The following is a 15,859-nucleotide window of genomic DNA, read 5'->3' as shown; positions in this document are numbered from 1 at the left end:
TATGCGCTGCGCTGAGTTGCGTTACAAAACCGTTGTGTTGCATGCATTTCTGTGTGTTGAGCAGTAAAGTGCACATCAATGCAAGTGAATAGGTGCGCTTCTTTAGCACATAGAAGCGCATACAAGCGCATGCGTTTTTACCCCTAAATGAAAAAAAAAACAAGCATATTTTCATTTTAAAACAAATCTTTATTGACAACTGTTACAATAAGCAAAATATGCTTAAAAAAGCGCACTAAAACGCGCACAAAAGCTTGTGTTTTTTATCATGTGCTTTTACACGTTTCTGAACGCACCCAATGTGGACACGGCCTTACTGATAATAATCTCTCTATATAAAAAGCGGATGTTTGTGTGTGTGTGTGTGTGTATGAACTGCCATCACTCGAAAATGCCTTGACCTATTTCAATGAAACTTTGTATACAAATGCCTTACTACCTGAGAAGATATGTTCTGGGGGTCTTGCTTCTCCCCAGTACACCTGAATGGAACTACAAACAGCCAATCAAATTTCACCCATTCACATCAATGTAAAAAAATGTAAAAGGCTGCCATTCTCTCAACAATAAAGCCAGAGTCCCAAAACTTGGCACAGTTGGTCACTTGGTGACCGAGGTGAAAATTTCGGGGAAAGTGGGCGGAGCATAAAACAGTCGATCAAATTTCAGCAATTCATTTTCAATGGGAAAATGTAAACTGCAGCTATTCTTACACGGCTAATGGCAGGGTTCTCAAAACTTGGTACAGTTGGTGACTGGAATTAATATTCAGGAAAGTGGATGGGGCCTACAAAAGCCAATCAATATTCACTAATTAATTTTATAAAGGGAATATTTACAGCATGTACAGCAACACCCTACCATTCCTTGTGCAGCCCCATCTTCCATGTGTATCATCCATGTACAGCAACACCCTACCATTCCTTGTGCAGCCCCATCTTCCATGTGTATCATCCAGGTACTGCAGCACCCTCTCATTCCATGTGCTGCCCCCTCTTCCATGTGTATCATCCATGTACTGCAGCACCCTCTCATTCCATGTGCTGCCTCCTTTTCCATGTGTATCATCCATGTACAGCAGCACCCTCCCATTCCATGTGCTGCCCCTTCTTCCATGTGTGTCATCCATGTACTGCAGCCCCCTCCATTCCATGTGCTGCCCCCTCTTCCATGTGTGTCATCCATGTACTGCAGAACCCTCCCATTCCATGTGCTGCCCCCTCTTCCATGTGTGTCATCCATGTACTGAATAACCCTCCCATTCTATGTGCTGCCCCTCTTCCATGTGTGTCATCCATGTACTGCAGCCTCTCCTTGTTGAACAGCTCCTTTGGGCATCAGTTTCCCTTTTTCATGTGTTGCTCCACATGTTCAGCCTCCTCTTTCATACGTAACAACCCCTTTGTGGCCTTTCCAGAAATCCAACCCTGCTGCTGAGTCACTTCTGATGTTTCCATTTGGAGAGGATGTTTAATTTCAGGAGATGTCTTAGTAATCAGATCCTCTGTGTCCATATATTTAAACATTCAATTTCTTATTGATGCTGGCACAACTAATCGGTGTAGGCAATGGCCTTCCTATTCACAAGATTGAAGCAGGCAAAAGGTGCCTGGCATGGGTCATCACAATGGACAGAAACAACTGGTTTAAAGCATTGCATTTCTAGGAAAAGCTTGTAAAGGGTAAAAACAACTGCAGTGCAGAATGATATATTAACTGGAGAGGTAACACTTACTTTTAAAGGGTCTCTGAACACATGGTAAAAATGGTATTTCAACTTACTTAAGGCTTCCTCTGCGTCATCTAGGTCCCCTCTGTTCACCTGCTGGCAGTTTCAGTAGCGCACAATTTCACCCAGAGTTGTTAGCAACTGCGCATGCGCAGTCCATCCAAGCACCCCGCAGGATCATGCACCTAATGCCGTGAGCATTCAGCGCATGTGCATTCTGAAAAGAATGAACCGTGCGTGTGCTGAACACTTATGTCGACAGGTGCGTGATCGAGCCAGGCACGTGGATGGGCTGTGCATGCGCAGCTGTGCACAACTCTTGCCGAAGTCGGGTGTTACCAGAGCTGTGAGTAAGAGAATGGAGGGGACCCAGAAGGCGCTGAGGGACCTAACATTGTACGGGGGCCTGGGGGAAGCACATTTTTATCCTGTGTTAAACAGACAGAACAAACCAGTCTTCTAAGCAAAGAATCTGCTTGACGTGCTTTGACTACAAGAGTGTAGCTGTGGGAGATCTTCAAAGGGCTCCACCCCACACTTAATGTCTCCCCACTACCCCTTCCCTTCAGTATATGAGCCTTAACAGTCTACCACTGACTATAACCACTTTTACCCTTAGGGGCCTTTCATACTGGTCATTTTACAGCCGCTATGCTTATGAAAGCCTATGGGCATTTTCATACAGCATGTGGTGCGCCGGAAGTCAACGATCTACCGCAAGCACATACCGCCGTTGCCGCGCGACCTGCAATGACCTGCGGCGGACTGGAATTCATGTAAGTCTATGGAGACGCAGGAATTTAAAAAATGGTGGCGGTGCGCATGCACAGAAGCCTATTTTTACAATACGCTTCTGTGCAATTCTGTATTTTCTGTTTGGATGTGAGCCAGAAGGGGATTACCTCAGGCCTGTTTTTGGCAGTGCCGTGCGGCCCCCCACCACACGCCATTACATTTCTGACATTGATCTGATTTTTCCAACCCTGCAATCTATTTTAATTGAGAAAAATGAGGAATAAAAATTTCTCTGATTTTTTCACACAATCAATCGTTTTAATCAAATTGGGGTAAAATCAAACAGAAAATTTGTAATATGTGTGGCCACCGTTACTCTTTAACTATATGGGTGGCCCTTGAGCCCCTCTTGGTGACAGCGGTTTCTCCTTCTTTCAGTGTTGTCCCCGGACCTTCTTTTCTTTTCTTCGCCCCTTTTTTTATACCTCTTCTCTCTCTTTCTCTCCTCTTTTAGTCATGTCTTCTATTCTTGACTTTACCTTTCTTTCTTTGCTTCTTTTCTTAGCACCGGTTACTACCTAGGCTTTGTGAGGACACTCTCAGGTTAAGAAATGTTGCTTGGCGCCCAGACCATTTTTGAACAACATTATATGGAAAGTCTCAGGTGTGTGTTCAGTATCATGCAGAGGAGGAAGCCAATAGGAGAAGTATTGTGTGAGTGAGGTTCAGGTGGTGAGTAGAGGATTCATCATGAGAGTGGGGTACAGAGTGCATGCTGGGGATGTATTGTGTGTGGAGGATTTTATTGAAATGGTTAGTGTTAGAAATCTTATTGTTGAAGGTTACCATCAAGTTTATTCTATGCTGGGACTATTTTAGGAATATATATATATATATGTGTGTGTATATATATATATATATATATATGTTTGTAAGGAATAGGGATGGTCGTTTTATGGGGGGACCGGCCTGCTGCTCTCTGGGAACGACTATACGCTATCTTATTGCCATTACAAATAAGAACTGGTCAGTGAGATAGATATTTCTACCTTGCATGCGAATTTAATGCAAACTGTGCAACTTGGACTTTGACCAATCAAAACCTTTTAAGTACATTTGACTGTCCCAGTTCTAAACAGCAGACAGTTTGTATGAAATTTGCATGCAGACAAAATGATTACCATCTCACTGACCATTTCTACTCGATGTGGTGAGTGAGATGATCATAGTTTGGAATTGATGCACATGTTAAGGTGGCCATTAATGATACAATCCTGTGACCATTTGATTGTTATCGGTAATCGGAAGTGATAGATCTTGGCCTTTAACAGCCAAATTCTCGCTAATCAATATGATCAGATTAATAGGATCGATCCATTCTTCAGATAGAATCCATTGATCTGATCAGATTGGTTAGCGTGAACTTGGCCTGTAATAGGCACAACCGATTATTTCCAATCGATTACCATGGCAATAAGAAACTATTAGTTGGCTGCAGGGCTGTATTGTTAATGGCCACCTTTGTGCAACTAAGAACTGGGCCTGGAAAAATAAGCTATTATACAGTATTTGATTGTTCCATTATTAATCCTTTGAGGACTGGATTTCTCTGGCTACTTAGGGATCAGAGACCTTTTTGGGGGGAAAAGTGAGCTGTGATCACTGAATGGAGCACGGACCACAGCGGAGCAAGTGGGCTGCAGCGCCGTCAGAGTATCAGGAACCGCGAGAGCGGCGGGACAGTGCAGCGAGACTAGTTACAATTACACCTTGGCTGGAATAACAGGCCATAAATGGTGTAAATTTGCATAAAATTAACATAAAACTGGCATGAACTTAAAAGGATTTGCATTTCATTGATTATCTCTTGGGCCCGGAACCCACTAGCAGTACGTTACTAAGCCGTTACTAAGCACTTGTGGTTTGAAAAGCTCTTGCTAATGTACTGCTATGGGTGTGATCCCACTTGAGTGATGAGATTTTATAAAAATCCCCCATAGCATTGCATTAGCAAGAGCTTTTTCAAATCACTAGTGCTTAGAAAAGGCTGCTAGTGGGTGTGAGCCCTTATTGCTATGCATGTGAGCACGTGTGCCCAAAGGGGTGCAGTTTCTGTGCTTGCGCCATCTTCCCTAGATACGCCACTGGTCACTTTAATACTTCCTACTGTGAGCGGGTATATAGGCAAAAATTCAGTATAGTGCATCTCACTCTAATATACACACACACACACACACACTCTCACTCACACACACACACACACACGTTACGGCCAAGACCAGAAATCGGACTATTAAAAAAAATTACATAATTTAAAAATAATTACATAATTTAAAAATGTTTTATTATTTAAAAAAAGTTACATCACTAGTTACCTTTGGGACTTTTTTGATATGTATATCATGAGGGTCTATTACTGTTAATTTTGCAAATAAAATCTTGCAATAAGTGATATAGTATTAAAAAATACTCCTTTATTTCCAGATAAAATATTCTCGCCATACATTGTACTAGGGACACAATTTGGGCAAATGGGCAAATAAAATGTGTGGGTTTTATGTATCGAAGCACATTTTATTTTAGCAGTATAATGGCTGAAAACGGAGAAATACATTTTTTTTCCTTATTATTCCCTTTACAATGCATATAAAATGAAATAACTTAGCAAAAAGTACCACCCAAAGAAAGCCTAATTAGTGGTGAAAAAAACAACAATATATAAATTATTTGAGTGTGGTAAGTAACAATAAAGTTATTGATTAATGAATGGGTGGAGCGCTGAAATGTGAAAATTGTTATGGTTTTTAAAGTGTACCAGAGACGAGAATAACTAAACGTTTTATACATACCTCTGGGGCTTCATCCAGCCCCGTGCGTACGGATTGCTTTCACGCTGCCGTCCTTGGGCTTCTCCCTCTTCGGTAGCAGGTCCCGTAACTTGCGGTCAGTCTGCACAAGAGAAGTGCGCCCTCTACGTATCTCTCCGGCGGCTGCTGAAGAGGGAGTAGACTGAGGACTGCAACGTGAAAGCGATCCTTGCGTATGGGGCTGGAGGAAGCCCCAGGTATGTCTGGAATGTTTAGCTAATCTCGGCTCTGGTTTCCTTTAAGGGTTTCTCAAGCTCACTACATCCTTAATTATCGCAAATACTTTTTGTTTTAAGAAAGCAAATTCCTTTAAAAACTGTGATCCTAAAGTGGTTAAATCCAATATTACTTGTTTACCACTGACACCTGTCGGCATTATTATTTTTTAAAATGAAGATGGAATTTGACATTAAATGTTGAACTCTTTCATGTAAGAAAGGATATAAACCTGTATTTGAGCTCTTGTAAAATACAGCCCAATCAGGAAAGTAGTAGGATCCAGAGGTGATAAGTCTGACTGTGAGTAGAAAATCCATCTGTATTAGCCAAGCATAGGGCCATGTGATGATACTTGCAATGTTTGATAATCCTTATGCCAGCAATATTACAGTTGGAACTTGTATAGGAAAACTGGGGCTGCGTATTAACTTAAAGAAATGCATTGCATATAATGTGCAGTGCGTATTTTTACCTGTAGTGAAAATAATGTATTGTACATATATATTTTTCACAATATTCATTTATGGATTATTTAGTCAATATTTGCCCATTGTAAAATCTTTCCATACCCTGGTTTACATTCTGAAATGTATCACAGGTAAGAGGCATGTTTATTCCTATCATGTGGAAGGCAGGAGCAATTCTGTATTTCTAATAACGATCCCATAGTTTTTCTTTTCTTTTAGGTTGACAAGGATGTGCCTGATACAAACCCTATAATAGTACTACATTTTGTGGTGCTTATTGATATTATTAACATATTTGTGGCCCATGTATATGTAGAAATGCTATTATTAAGATAGTACATTTTTTCCTTCAGGATAACAGATCACTAGTATACATTTTCTGTTCATGTTACACAAGAATCGCAAGAAGGGAAAGGAAAGTTGTCATACGCTATTGAGCTAAAGAAATAGTTTCCATAGAGACAACGATATTCTTCAGTTCCTATTCATTAGATAATTACAAATGGTAATTTAAATGAATCTCAACTGCATCTATAAGGGCTAGTGTACAAGGACCTTTGACACGAGGTTACACTCTGCTTGACATTTCATGTCCCATTTGTACCAGAAACAATTGCTCTTGAACAGAACTCACACCAAATACAAAGGTCCATGCACACAAGCAATTGTTATGGAATTGTGGTTGACCTGTAGTCAAACTAATAATCGACAAAAAAACTGAATTGAAAGGTCTGTGAATGTTAACTTTATATTTGTTTATGCAATGAAGGTGGTGGTAGCTTTAAAAAAAAAACTGGCTCAATATATAGTATGACTAAAATTTGAGCAGCTATTTTTATACTTGTTGATGTTGTGTGTATTCCAAATCATGCATTCTATTTATATATATCTAGTTATGTGGCATAAGGACCTTTTGTGAGGATCCGCGTGGCTGCCTGCGCAGGCAGGCAGGCTTTTGATCACTGTTCAGGTCTGCTTTCTGCAGGTCTCTGGAAGAGAGACCTTTTGTCAGTTGTGCAGCTTGCTGCTGAGGAATTTGCATATGTTTGTCATGCAGATTGCCTAGCCACATCCTTTGTGGGCTTGCTCTATAAAGAGCTATGTTTCCCACAGTAAGTTGCTGGTCATAAGGATTCTTCCTGTGAAACACTCTGGAGAGTGACAGCCTTGCTCATTGTTTGAAAGATTAGCTTGAGAGTAATTCTTGGGACTGCACTCGGCAGGTTCTCTTGTGCAGTTAGGATTGCGATTGTCCTGTCCCTGCGGTGGTCGACAGGAGGTCGTTTTGATCTTTGTTCTTGGAGTATAGCTGGAGCAGCGGTTGCTACCAGCTATCTCCTCTATCTGTCTTGCCTGGATCGCACTCGCCTAGCGCTAGTACTGTGGATCCTTCTAATCTCCATCTCTCTGTCTCCCTGGATCGCACTGGCCTCTTTGCGCTAGTGCTGTGGATCCTATCTCTCGCTTGTCCCTGTTTTCGTGTGTCTGTCTTGTCTGCTACGAACGCTTGCTGGAGGCTCGGTGAGGTAACCGTTAAGCAAGCGCGCGTGTCCTCTGTTTCATGTTTGTCTGTCGGTGGTTAGTTAGGCGTGCTTGTCTCTATTGTGCTTATCACGTGGAGACCACGCATGAACGCGTGCACTGTTGCGAATGAGTGCGGTGTTCGCGTTCAGTTAGCGTTTGTTATTTTCCGATCTCCTCATTGTATGATTTGCTGTGCCTTTGCTACTCTCGTGCTCCGCCTTGCTGTAGCCTTGTGTCACGTCTGGCGATCGCACCTCTCGCGATCGCGTTCCTACTTCATATCTGCTGTGGTGTGTGCACCGTCGCGGGTTGGCGACTAGTTTGGTACACACACATACAATCTGTCTCTGTGCTCATATTCAAATTGCCTCTCTTGCGATTGCGTTTCTTCCCTTCATACAATTCCTGTCTGGCGTGTGTGGTGGGGCAGAGGAGCTGTTCCTCTGCACTCCACAGCTCCACCTGCCGACAGGAATTTCCCTCTACAGGTGCATTTCACCTTCTGCTGGGTTCCCGCAAATTATACGCTTGTGGAGGATTTCCGCAGTGTCAGCGCACATCCTGTGCGCTGATCACGGAGAGAATTCCACAATCGTTACAGTATGACCAGCCCAACCAAAATTCCCAGCATAGAGGGAATTTCCGATTTGTATGATTTTGTCGAGTATGGCACCTGTACCTTTAAGAGATTTAAAAATCTTGAACCTGAAACAGCGGATGAATTTTTGTCTGAGTGCACTAAACATTTAATGAATCCTGAATTCCAATGCACCCCAGTATCTACCAGGGCACCCCAAATGGCCTACCTTCTGTTTGGGGGCGAAATGTTAAAGTGGGCTTATGATGTGTTAGATCATACCACCCTGAGTCAAAGACCCCTGGAATTTTTGGCCTTTACAATTCATAATTGGCTGAGACTACCTCAGTTACCATATCCCCTTAACGAGTTGTTGTCGGCAGCTCAATCAGCTGTTCCATCTACTCAGTGCAAAATCTCTTAGCCTGCAAAGATTTGCATTAACAGCTCATCCTCTTCCAAACAGCAGCCATCCAAAGCCTCTAAGTCTAAACGTAAAAGATCTAGGAAGGCTTCGCAGCGGAAAGATCCGTTGCCCATAGCAACCACAAATAAAGAGGTTGTTTCTGCCAAGTCTGAAATGTGTAAAGCCATTCAGTGTGATAATGATGTTTACCATGATTTTGCTTTGTCTCCGGGTTTTTTGCCTCAATCCAAAGCTTGTGTGGATCCTACTATAGGTAGGATCGCCCACTATATTAAAGCAGTTAAAAAATCTGTTGTTGTTCCTCAACTCCACCCATATGGAGATTATCTGGATACTGGCCTGTTTAAACCTCCATTTGCCTCATGGGACATTGGGGCCTTGATGGAGGAATTTGATTTTGATTGGAAAGCCTTTTGCAATTTTTACATCGCAAAAAGCGAAGAGGTCTTGAATGATTGTCTCGATTCTATGTACCTTTTGATTGATTCCAATGAATGTGTTGAGGGTGATGTGGAGCTGAGGATTTATGTATGGCAGACGATTTTGGATGAGTTACACACACACCAACCAATTGATTCCAATAAAGAGACATTGTTGTCGGATGATTGTTCCTGCCTTTCTGGGGTAAAGCATGTGAGTCGTGACATTGTGCGATCTGAAGTGAGTGGGTGTGCCACTGTGGTTGATTCCTGTGCAAATCCTGGAGGATTCTCTCCTGACTGCGTGCGGTTTGAATCTGTGCGATCTGATGCCTGTTTCCCTGATGTTGTCGCTATTTCTACTGCAGATGCGTCTTTGTCTCACCCTGTTCACACCTGTAAGGGCCCGTTGCCCGGTGACAGTTGCTCCAGTGTTTCTATCCTGAACGCCTTACAGTCTGCCCCGCAGATCGCGGAGGTTTGCGCTATGGAAGCGTCAGTTTCACAACCTGAAGCGATTTTTGATTCGCAAGTTTTGCGTTCTGACTCCCCGGATTTGACATTGTTAGCCGAATCTAAGAGTGAGACAGCGCTTCGGTTTTGCGAATCTGATTCTGAAGCATCTTTGCTGGGTCCAGAGAAAGTTTCTCTGAGCCTGCCCTGTACCATGAATAACAATATGATGTCCAATCACACTGACATTTGTGAGTCCCTTTCTTGTTCTGAGGAAAATGCAGATTTTGCACCCTGTACTCTGGATGAGTTAATATGGCCTTGTTTAGAGTCTCCTGCAGTGTCCCTAGAGGCTCGTCTAGGTATTGCTACTATACTCACCTGTTTTTTGTGCAGTTTTGGAGTTGCAAGCTAGTTTGACTGCTACACAGAATTCTGGGTGCAGTGAGATCAAAGTTAGGGAGTCAATGGGCTTGATTCACAAAGCGGTGCAAAGTGTTTGCACGCCTGTGAAAAGCCCTTTATCACGCCTAAACTCAGTTTAGGCGTGATAAGAAGAAACTCGCGCGATCTCCCGCGCGCAAAGTTTTGCGCGCGTAGCGCACCGCGCTGCACGCGCAGTGTACTGTGCTTCGCGCGCAGCGTCCATTGAGCCCTATGGGACTTTGCGCGCGCAGCGCGGTGCGCTACGCGCGCAAAACTTTGCGCGCGGGAGCTTCGCGCGAAGAGCAGCACAAATCGGTGATAACTCAGCTTTGCACGGCTTATCACGCCTAAAGTCTTTTAGGCGTGATAACTGAGTTATCACCGCTTTGTGAATCAGGGCCAATGTGTGTTCCAGTAAATATTCCTGTACATTCCGCTCATGATGATGAAATTCAGTCTCAGTTTATGGTGGAACTTTCCCTGGGACATCTGCCCTGTCCACAAAATAAAGTTCCAGTTTTGCCCTGTAACATGGATAGTTCAGAATCCTTCTCAGAAAACTTGAAAAATGATGTTCCTGAGGTCTTGTCTGATGTCCTGGAGACCTCCGAGTTCCTCCCAAAGGGTCTAGAACTTGTAGGAGATGTCTCCTGCCCCCCAAGTCCTTCTGAGGTGCTGCCCACTTCAGTAGGCATTGCTTTTGTGCTGACTACCTTTGCAGCTCTGGTGGAGCTTCACTCATATGTAGTCAATGATGATATTATTGTCACAGAGATTTCTAGGTTTGAGTCCAAGCCTTCTTTTGAAAGTCCTGTGCTTGAAACCACTGCTCATGATGATTCTCTGCCCGGTGCTGGTTTTGGTCCTGTCGTGCCGGGCTCTGAGGTTGGCAGTTCCCCGACATGTTCTGAGGTTTCTCCTATGCTGGTATACCCCAATGTGCTCTGTGACCCAGAAAGCCCAAGTGTGCCTCGGTTACCAGCATGCTCAGATGCTTCCTCGGTGGAGACATGCTCTGATATGGCCTGCCTGCTTGCATGCCCAGAAGTGGTCCCTGAAAGTCTTGATCTTGATGGGTGTCCACATAATTCTGAATCCGGAATTGTCATTGGTTCCACGGGGGTTCTTGATAATTCTCCATGTGAGCCTGGTGATTGTTCTGCCCTCTTGGGATCTCTGTGGAGCTTCGAAGGGTTCTGGGAGATTCCAGGAGAAAGTTTGCTTGGTACCCCGGATAAGATTAACAGTGGCTTTTGTGTTGTAAGGAACACTTCGAACAGGTATTGTGGCAGGTTTGTTATTTTCGGACGCTCCTTGGAAGGTGGTGGGTATTGTCTGGAGGGTGTCGATGGCTTCTTCTCTGGCGTTCACAGTCCTGATGGGTGTTATACTGAGACTGGTAGTACTGATGGGCATGTTTCGGTGGCGTTTGCTTCCGATGAGGTCGGTTTCGGCTGGTCTGACTCTGGAATTGGTCCTTGTCGGGCTGTCCTGACCTCCATGAGTCTTCAGTTAGAGTCTGTTGCAAATATCAGGTTAGAGGGTCGTCTGGAATCCGACCCTAGAGGGGGGGGGGGTTCTGTGAGCATCCGCGTGGCTGCCTGCGCAGGCAGGCAGCTTTTTGACCACTGTTCAGGTCTGCATTCTGCAGGTCTCTGGAAGAGAGACCTTTTGTCAGTTGTGCAGCTTGCTGCTGAGGAATTTGCATATGTTTGTCATGCAGATTTCCTAGCCACATCCTTTGTGGGCTTGCTCTATAAAGAGCTATGTTTCCCACAGTAAGTTGCTGGTCATAAGGATTCTTCCTGTGAAACACTCTGGAGAGTGTCAGCCTTGCTCATTGTTTGAAAGATTAGCTTGAGAGTAATTCTTGGGACTGCACTCGGCAGGTTCTCTTGTACAGTTAGGATTGCATATCTGTTTTGTTTGTCTGTTGCGATTGTCCTGTCCCTGCGGTGGTCGACAGGAGGTCGTTTTGATCTTTGTTCTTGGAGTATAGCTGGAGCAGCGGTTGCTACCAACTATCTCCTCTATCTGTCTTGCCTGGATCGCACTCGCCTAGCGCTAGTGCTGTGGATCCATCTAATCTCCATCTCTCTGTCTCCCTGGATCGCTAGTGCTGTGGATCCTATCTCTCGCTTGTCCGTGTTTTCGTGTGTCTGTCTTGTCTGCTACGAACGCTTGCTGGAGGCTCGGTGAGGTAACCGTTAAGCAAGCGCTCGTGTCCTCTGTTTCATGTTTGTCTGTCGGTGGTTAGTTAGGCGTGCTTGTCTCTATTGTGCTTATCACGTGGAGACCGCGCATGAACACGTGCACTGTTGCGAATGAGTGCGGTGTTCGCGTTCAGTTAGCGTTTGTTATTTTCCTTATCTCCTCATTGTATGATTTGCTGTGCCTTTGCTACTCTCGTGCTCCGCCTTGCTGTAGCCTTGTGTCACGTCTGGCGATCGCACCTCTCGCGATCGCGTTCCTACTTCATATCTGCTGTGGTGTGTGCACCGTCGCGGGTTGGCGACTAGTTTGGTACACACACATACAATCTGTCTCTGTGCTCATTCTCAATCGCCTCTCTTGCGATTGCGTTTCTTCCCTTCATACAATTCCTGTCTGGCGTGTGTGGTAGGGCAGAGGAGCTGTTCCTCTGCACTCCACAGCTCCACCTGCCGACAGGAATTTCCCTCTACAGGTGCATTTCACCTTCTGCTGGGTTCCCGCAAATTATACGCTTGTGGAGGATTTCCGCAGTGTCAGCGCACAGGCGGAGAGAATTACACAATCGTTACACCTTTAGAGCTATTCATTATTTATACATGGTTACCATCTACCTATAGTTGCCATCAATGTAGTAAACACCCCAGTAACCTCATCTCCTAAAGCTCCCTGTCTGGGGTTAACTCTGGACCCTGAGCTCTCATCTAGGCCACATATTAACACAATAACTAGAGTTGGGCCGAACGGTTCGCCTGCGAACGGTTCCATGCGAACTTCAGTGGTTCGCGTTCGCGTCCCGCAGGCAAACGTTTGCAGAAGTTCGGTTCGCCCCATAATGCACCATGAGGGTCAACTTTGACCCTCTACATCACAGTCAACAGGCCCAGTGTAGCCAATTAGGCTACACTAGCCCCTGGAGCCACTCCCCCCCTAATAAAAGGCAGGCAGCGGCGGCCATTACAGTCACTCGTGTGCCTGCGTTAGTGAGAATAGGGCGCCCTGCTGCACACTCTCTCTCATAGGGAAAGATTCGTTAGGCTTAGCTTGTTCCTGGATGCATACCTGTTCAGTGAACCCACCACTGCATACCTGTTCTGTGAACCCACCACTGCATACCTGTTCAGTGAACCCACCACTGCATACCTGTTCTGTGAACCCACCACTTTATACCTGTACTGTGAACCCACCACTGAATACCTGTTCAGTGAACCCGCCACTGCATACCTGTTCTGTGAACCCACCACTGCATACCTGTTCTGTGAACCCACCACTGCATACCTGTTCAGTGAACCCACCACTGCATACCTGTTCAGTGAACCCACCACTGCATACCTGTTCAGTGAACCCACCACTGCATACCTGTTCAGTGAACCCACCACTGCATACCTGTTCAGTGAACCCACCACTGCATACCTGTTCTGTGAACCCACCACTGCATCCCTGTTCAGTGAACCCACCACTGCATCCCTGTTCAGTGAACCCACCACTTCATACCTGTACTGTGAACCCACCACTGCATACCTGTTCTGTGAACCTGCCACTGCATACCTGTTCCGTTTAGTGAACCCACCACTGCATACGTGTTCAGTGAACCCACCACTGCATACTTGTACTGTGAACCCACCACTGCATACCTGTTCTGTGAACCTGCCACTGCATACCTGTTCTGTTCAGTGAACCCGCCACTGTATACCTGTTCTGTTCAGTGAACAGTTTTGTGTGTCAGTGTGAAGAAGTACCTTAATTACACTACCTGATTGATGTATACACATGCAAGATGTTTTAAAGCACTTTAGGCCTGTCATTTAGCATTCAATGTGATTTCTGCCCTTAAAACGCTGCTTTGCGTCAAATCCAGATTTTTCCCGGGGACTTTTGGCGTGTATCCCACTCCGCCATGCCCCCCTCCAGGTGTTAGACCCCTTGAAACATCTTTTCCATCACTTTTGTGGCCAGCATAATTTTTTTTTTCAAAGTTCGCATCCCCATTGAAGTCTATTGCGGTTCGCGAACTTTAACGCGAACCGAACCTTCCGCGGAAGTTCGCGAACCCGGTTCGCGAACCTAAAATCAGAGGTTCGGCCCAACTCTAACAATAACTACCTCCTGTTATAGCCATCTTAAAATAATTTACAGAATTTGTCCCTTCCTTTCACAAGAGGCACCATAATGCTTGTATATGCTCTACATATATGACTACTGTAACACCCTACTCTGCGGTCTACCCAAAAAACAAACTGGCTACTATTTCCTACTGAACTCTGCTGCCTGTCTCATTCACCTTTACTCCTTTTCCTCTGAGGCAGCCTTCTAATTACCCAAAGGATCCAATTTAAAGGAAACCAGAGACGTAGACTCTTCAAAGTTTTATACATACCTGGGGCTTTCTCCAGCCCCATCCACATGGACCGCTCCCACACCGCCGTCCTCACTCTTCTCCGTCTAATGCACCGGGTGCCGTAAGTTCGGCCAGATGCGGCAGGGGCGACTCTAGCCACTTTGTCATTCCGGGCAAGAAAACCTGTTGCGCCCCCCCTCCCCGAGGTGCCCCCCATAAAAATAATCCTATTGCAGCAATATGTTTCACCAAAAAATAATTGTAATATGGGCAGCTTTTCTCAAAGAAAATAATCATAAGGGGCAATGTTTCACCAGAAAATAATCATAATGTGGGCAGTGTTTCACCAGAAATTAATCATAATACAGCAATGTTTCACCAGAAAAGGATCATAATGCAGCAATGTTACACCAGAAAATAATCGTAAGTAATATGTGCAGTGTTTCACCAGACAAAAAAAACCTAAGCAGGGCTTCTCTTCCTCACCCCCCCCCCCCCTTTTCCATTAGTTCCCTCAATAGCTCTGGTGCTGCACCAGTTGAAAAAAAAAAAAAGCATTTACTCACCTGCAGAAGACTTGGCTATGCATACATATATACTGGTATTGCTGGATATCCTGATTGTATAGAGTTTAGAATTTCTCGTGTATTTGTGCTCCCCAATACTTGATTTGTACTATATACAGGACTACAGAGGATGTTGGAACTATACAGTATACATAAATAATAATATGTATCCACAAACAGATATAGGGTATCCATCCTTATTTCAGTAAACATGTAAGTATCAATTACATATCATCTTAAAATATACAAATACCAGTAATTGTCACTCTGTTTCATGGTATTAAACCAGTATAGTGCTTTGGTTTAAGAAATGTATTTAGATGATGGATTGGTTTTGCAAAGTTAATCTAAAATTTAATCAAAAACTAGGCAAAATTTACATGGTTATTAAAAAATCTGGATATCAATATTTCTCTTCAAGGTAGATCTTTAAAGGGGAATTTACATTCTAAAATGTATTACAGATGGCAGCATCTTTACTGCTGGTAATGTGCATCACTGTGGGATTTTTGTAGTCAAATGAGCAGAAATAACTTCTCGTCTCCCAGAGTGCTTAGGGGCAAAAGGCTGTGTGACATCATAGTCTAGGCTAAACATCACTGGGAGAGTCAGGTTACACACCAATATGTAATGGAGATATAAAAAGTGTTTATGAAGCTGAAACCAGGATAATTAACCACTTCGCCCCATAGGGGTTTATACCCCAATGGACAAGAGCAATTTTCACCTGTCAGTGCTCCTCCCTTTTATTCGCCAATAACTGTATTACTACTTCTTACAACAAAATGATCTATACCTTTGTTTTTTTTACCACCAATCAGGCTTTCTGTGGGTAGTACGTTTGCTAAGAATTTCTTTATTCTAAATGCATTTTAACTGGAAAAATAAGAAAAAAATGGAA

At 44.2% G+C, this 15,859-nt stretch overlaps 1 protein-coding gene across 15 annotated transcripts in view; it reads left to right on the top strand.

Moving 5' to 3' along the window:
- ARVCF (ARVCF delta catenin family member) overlaps positions 1-15,859 on the top strand; it is a 1,120,703-nt gene that overhangs the window by 156,342 nt on the left and 948,502 nt on the right. The gene's annotated exons all lie outside the window — the stretch shown is intronic.

Source organism: Hyperolius riggenbachi, chromosome 1 (genome assembly GCF_040937935.1).
Source record: "Hyperolius riggenbachi isolate aHypRig1 chromosome 1, aHypRig1.pri, whole genome shotgun sequence".
Classification (NCBI taxonomy): Eukaryota; Metazoa; Chordata; class Amphibia; order Anura; family Hyperoliidae; genus Hyperolius; species Hyperolius riggenbachi.
Note: the sequence above shows the minus strand (reverse complement) of the source record. Positions and strands in the feature narration are given on the sequence as shown.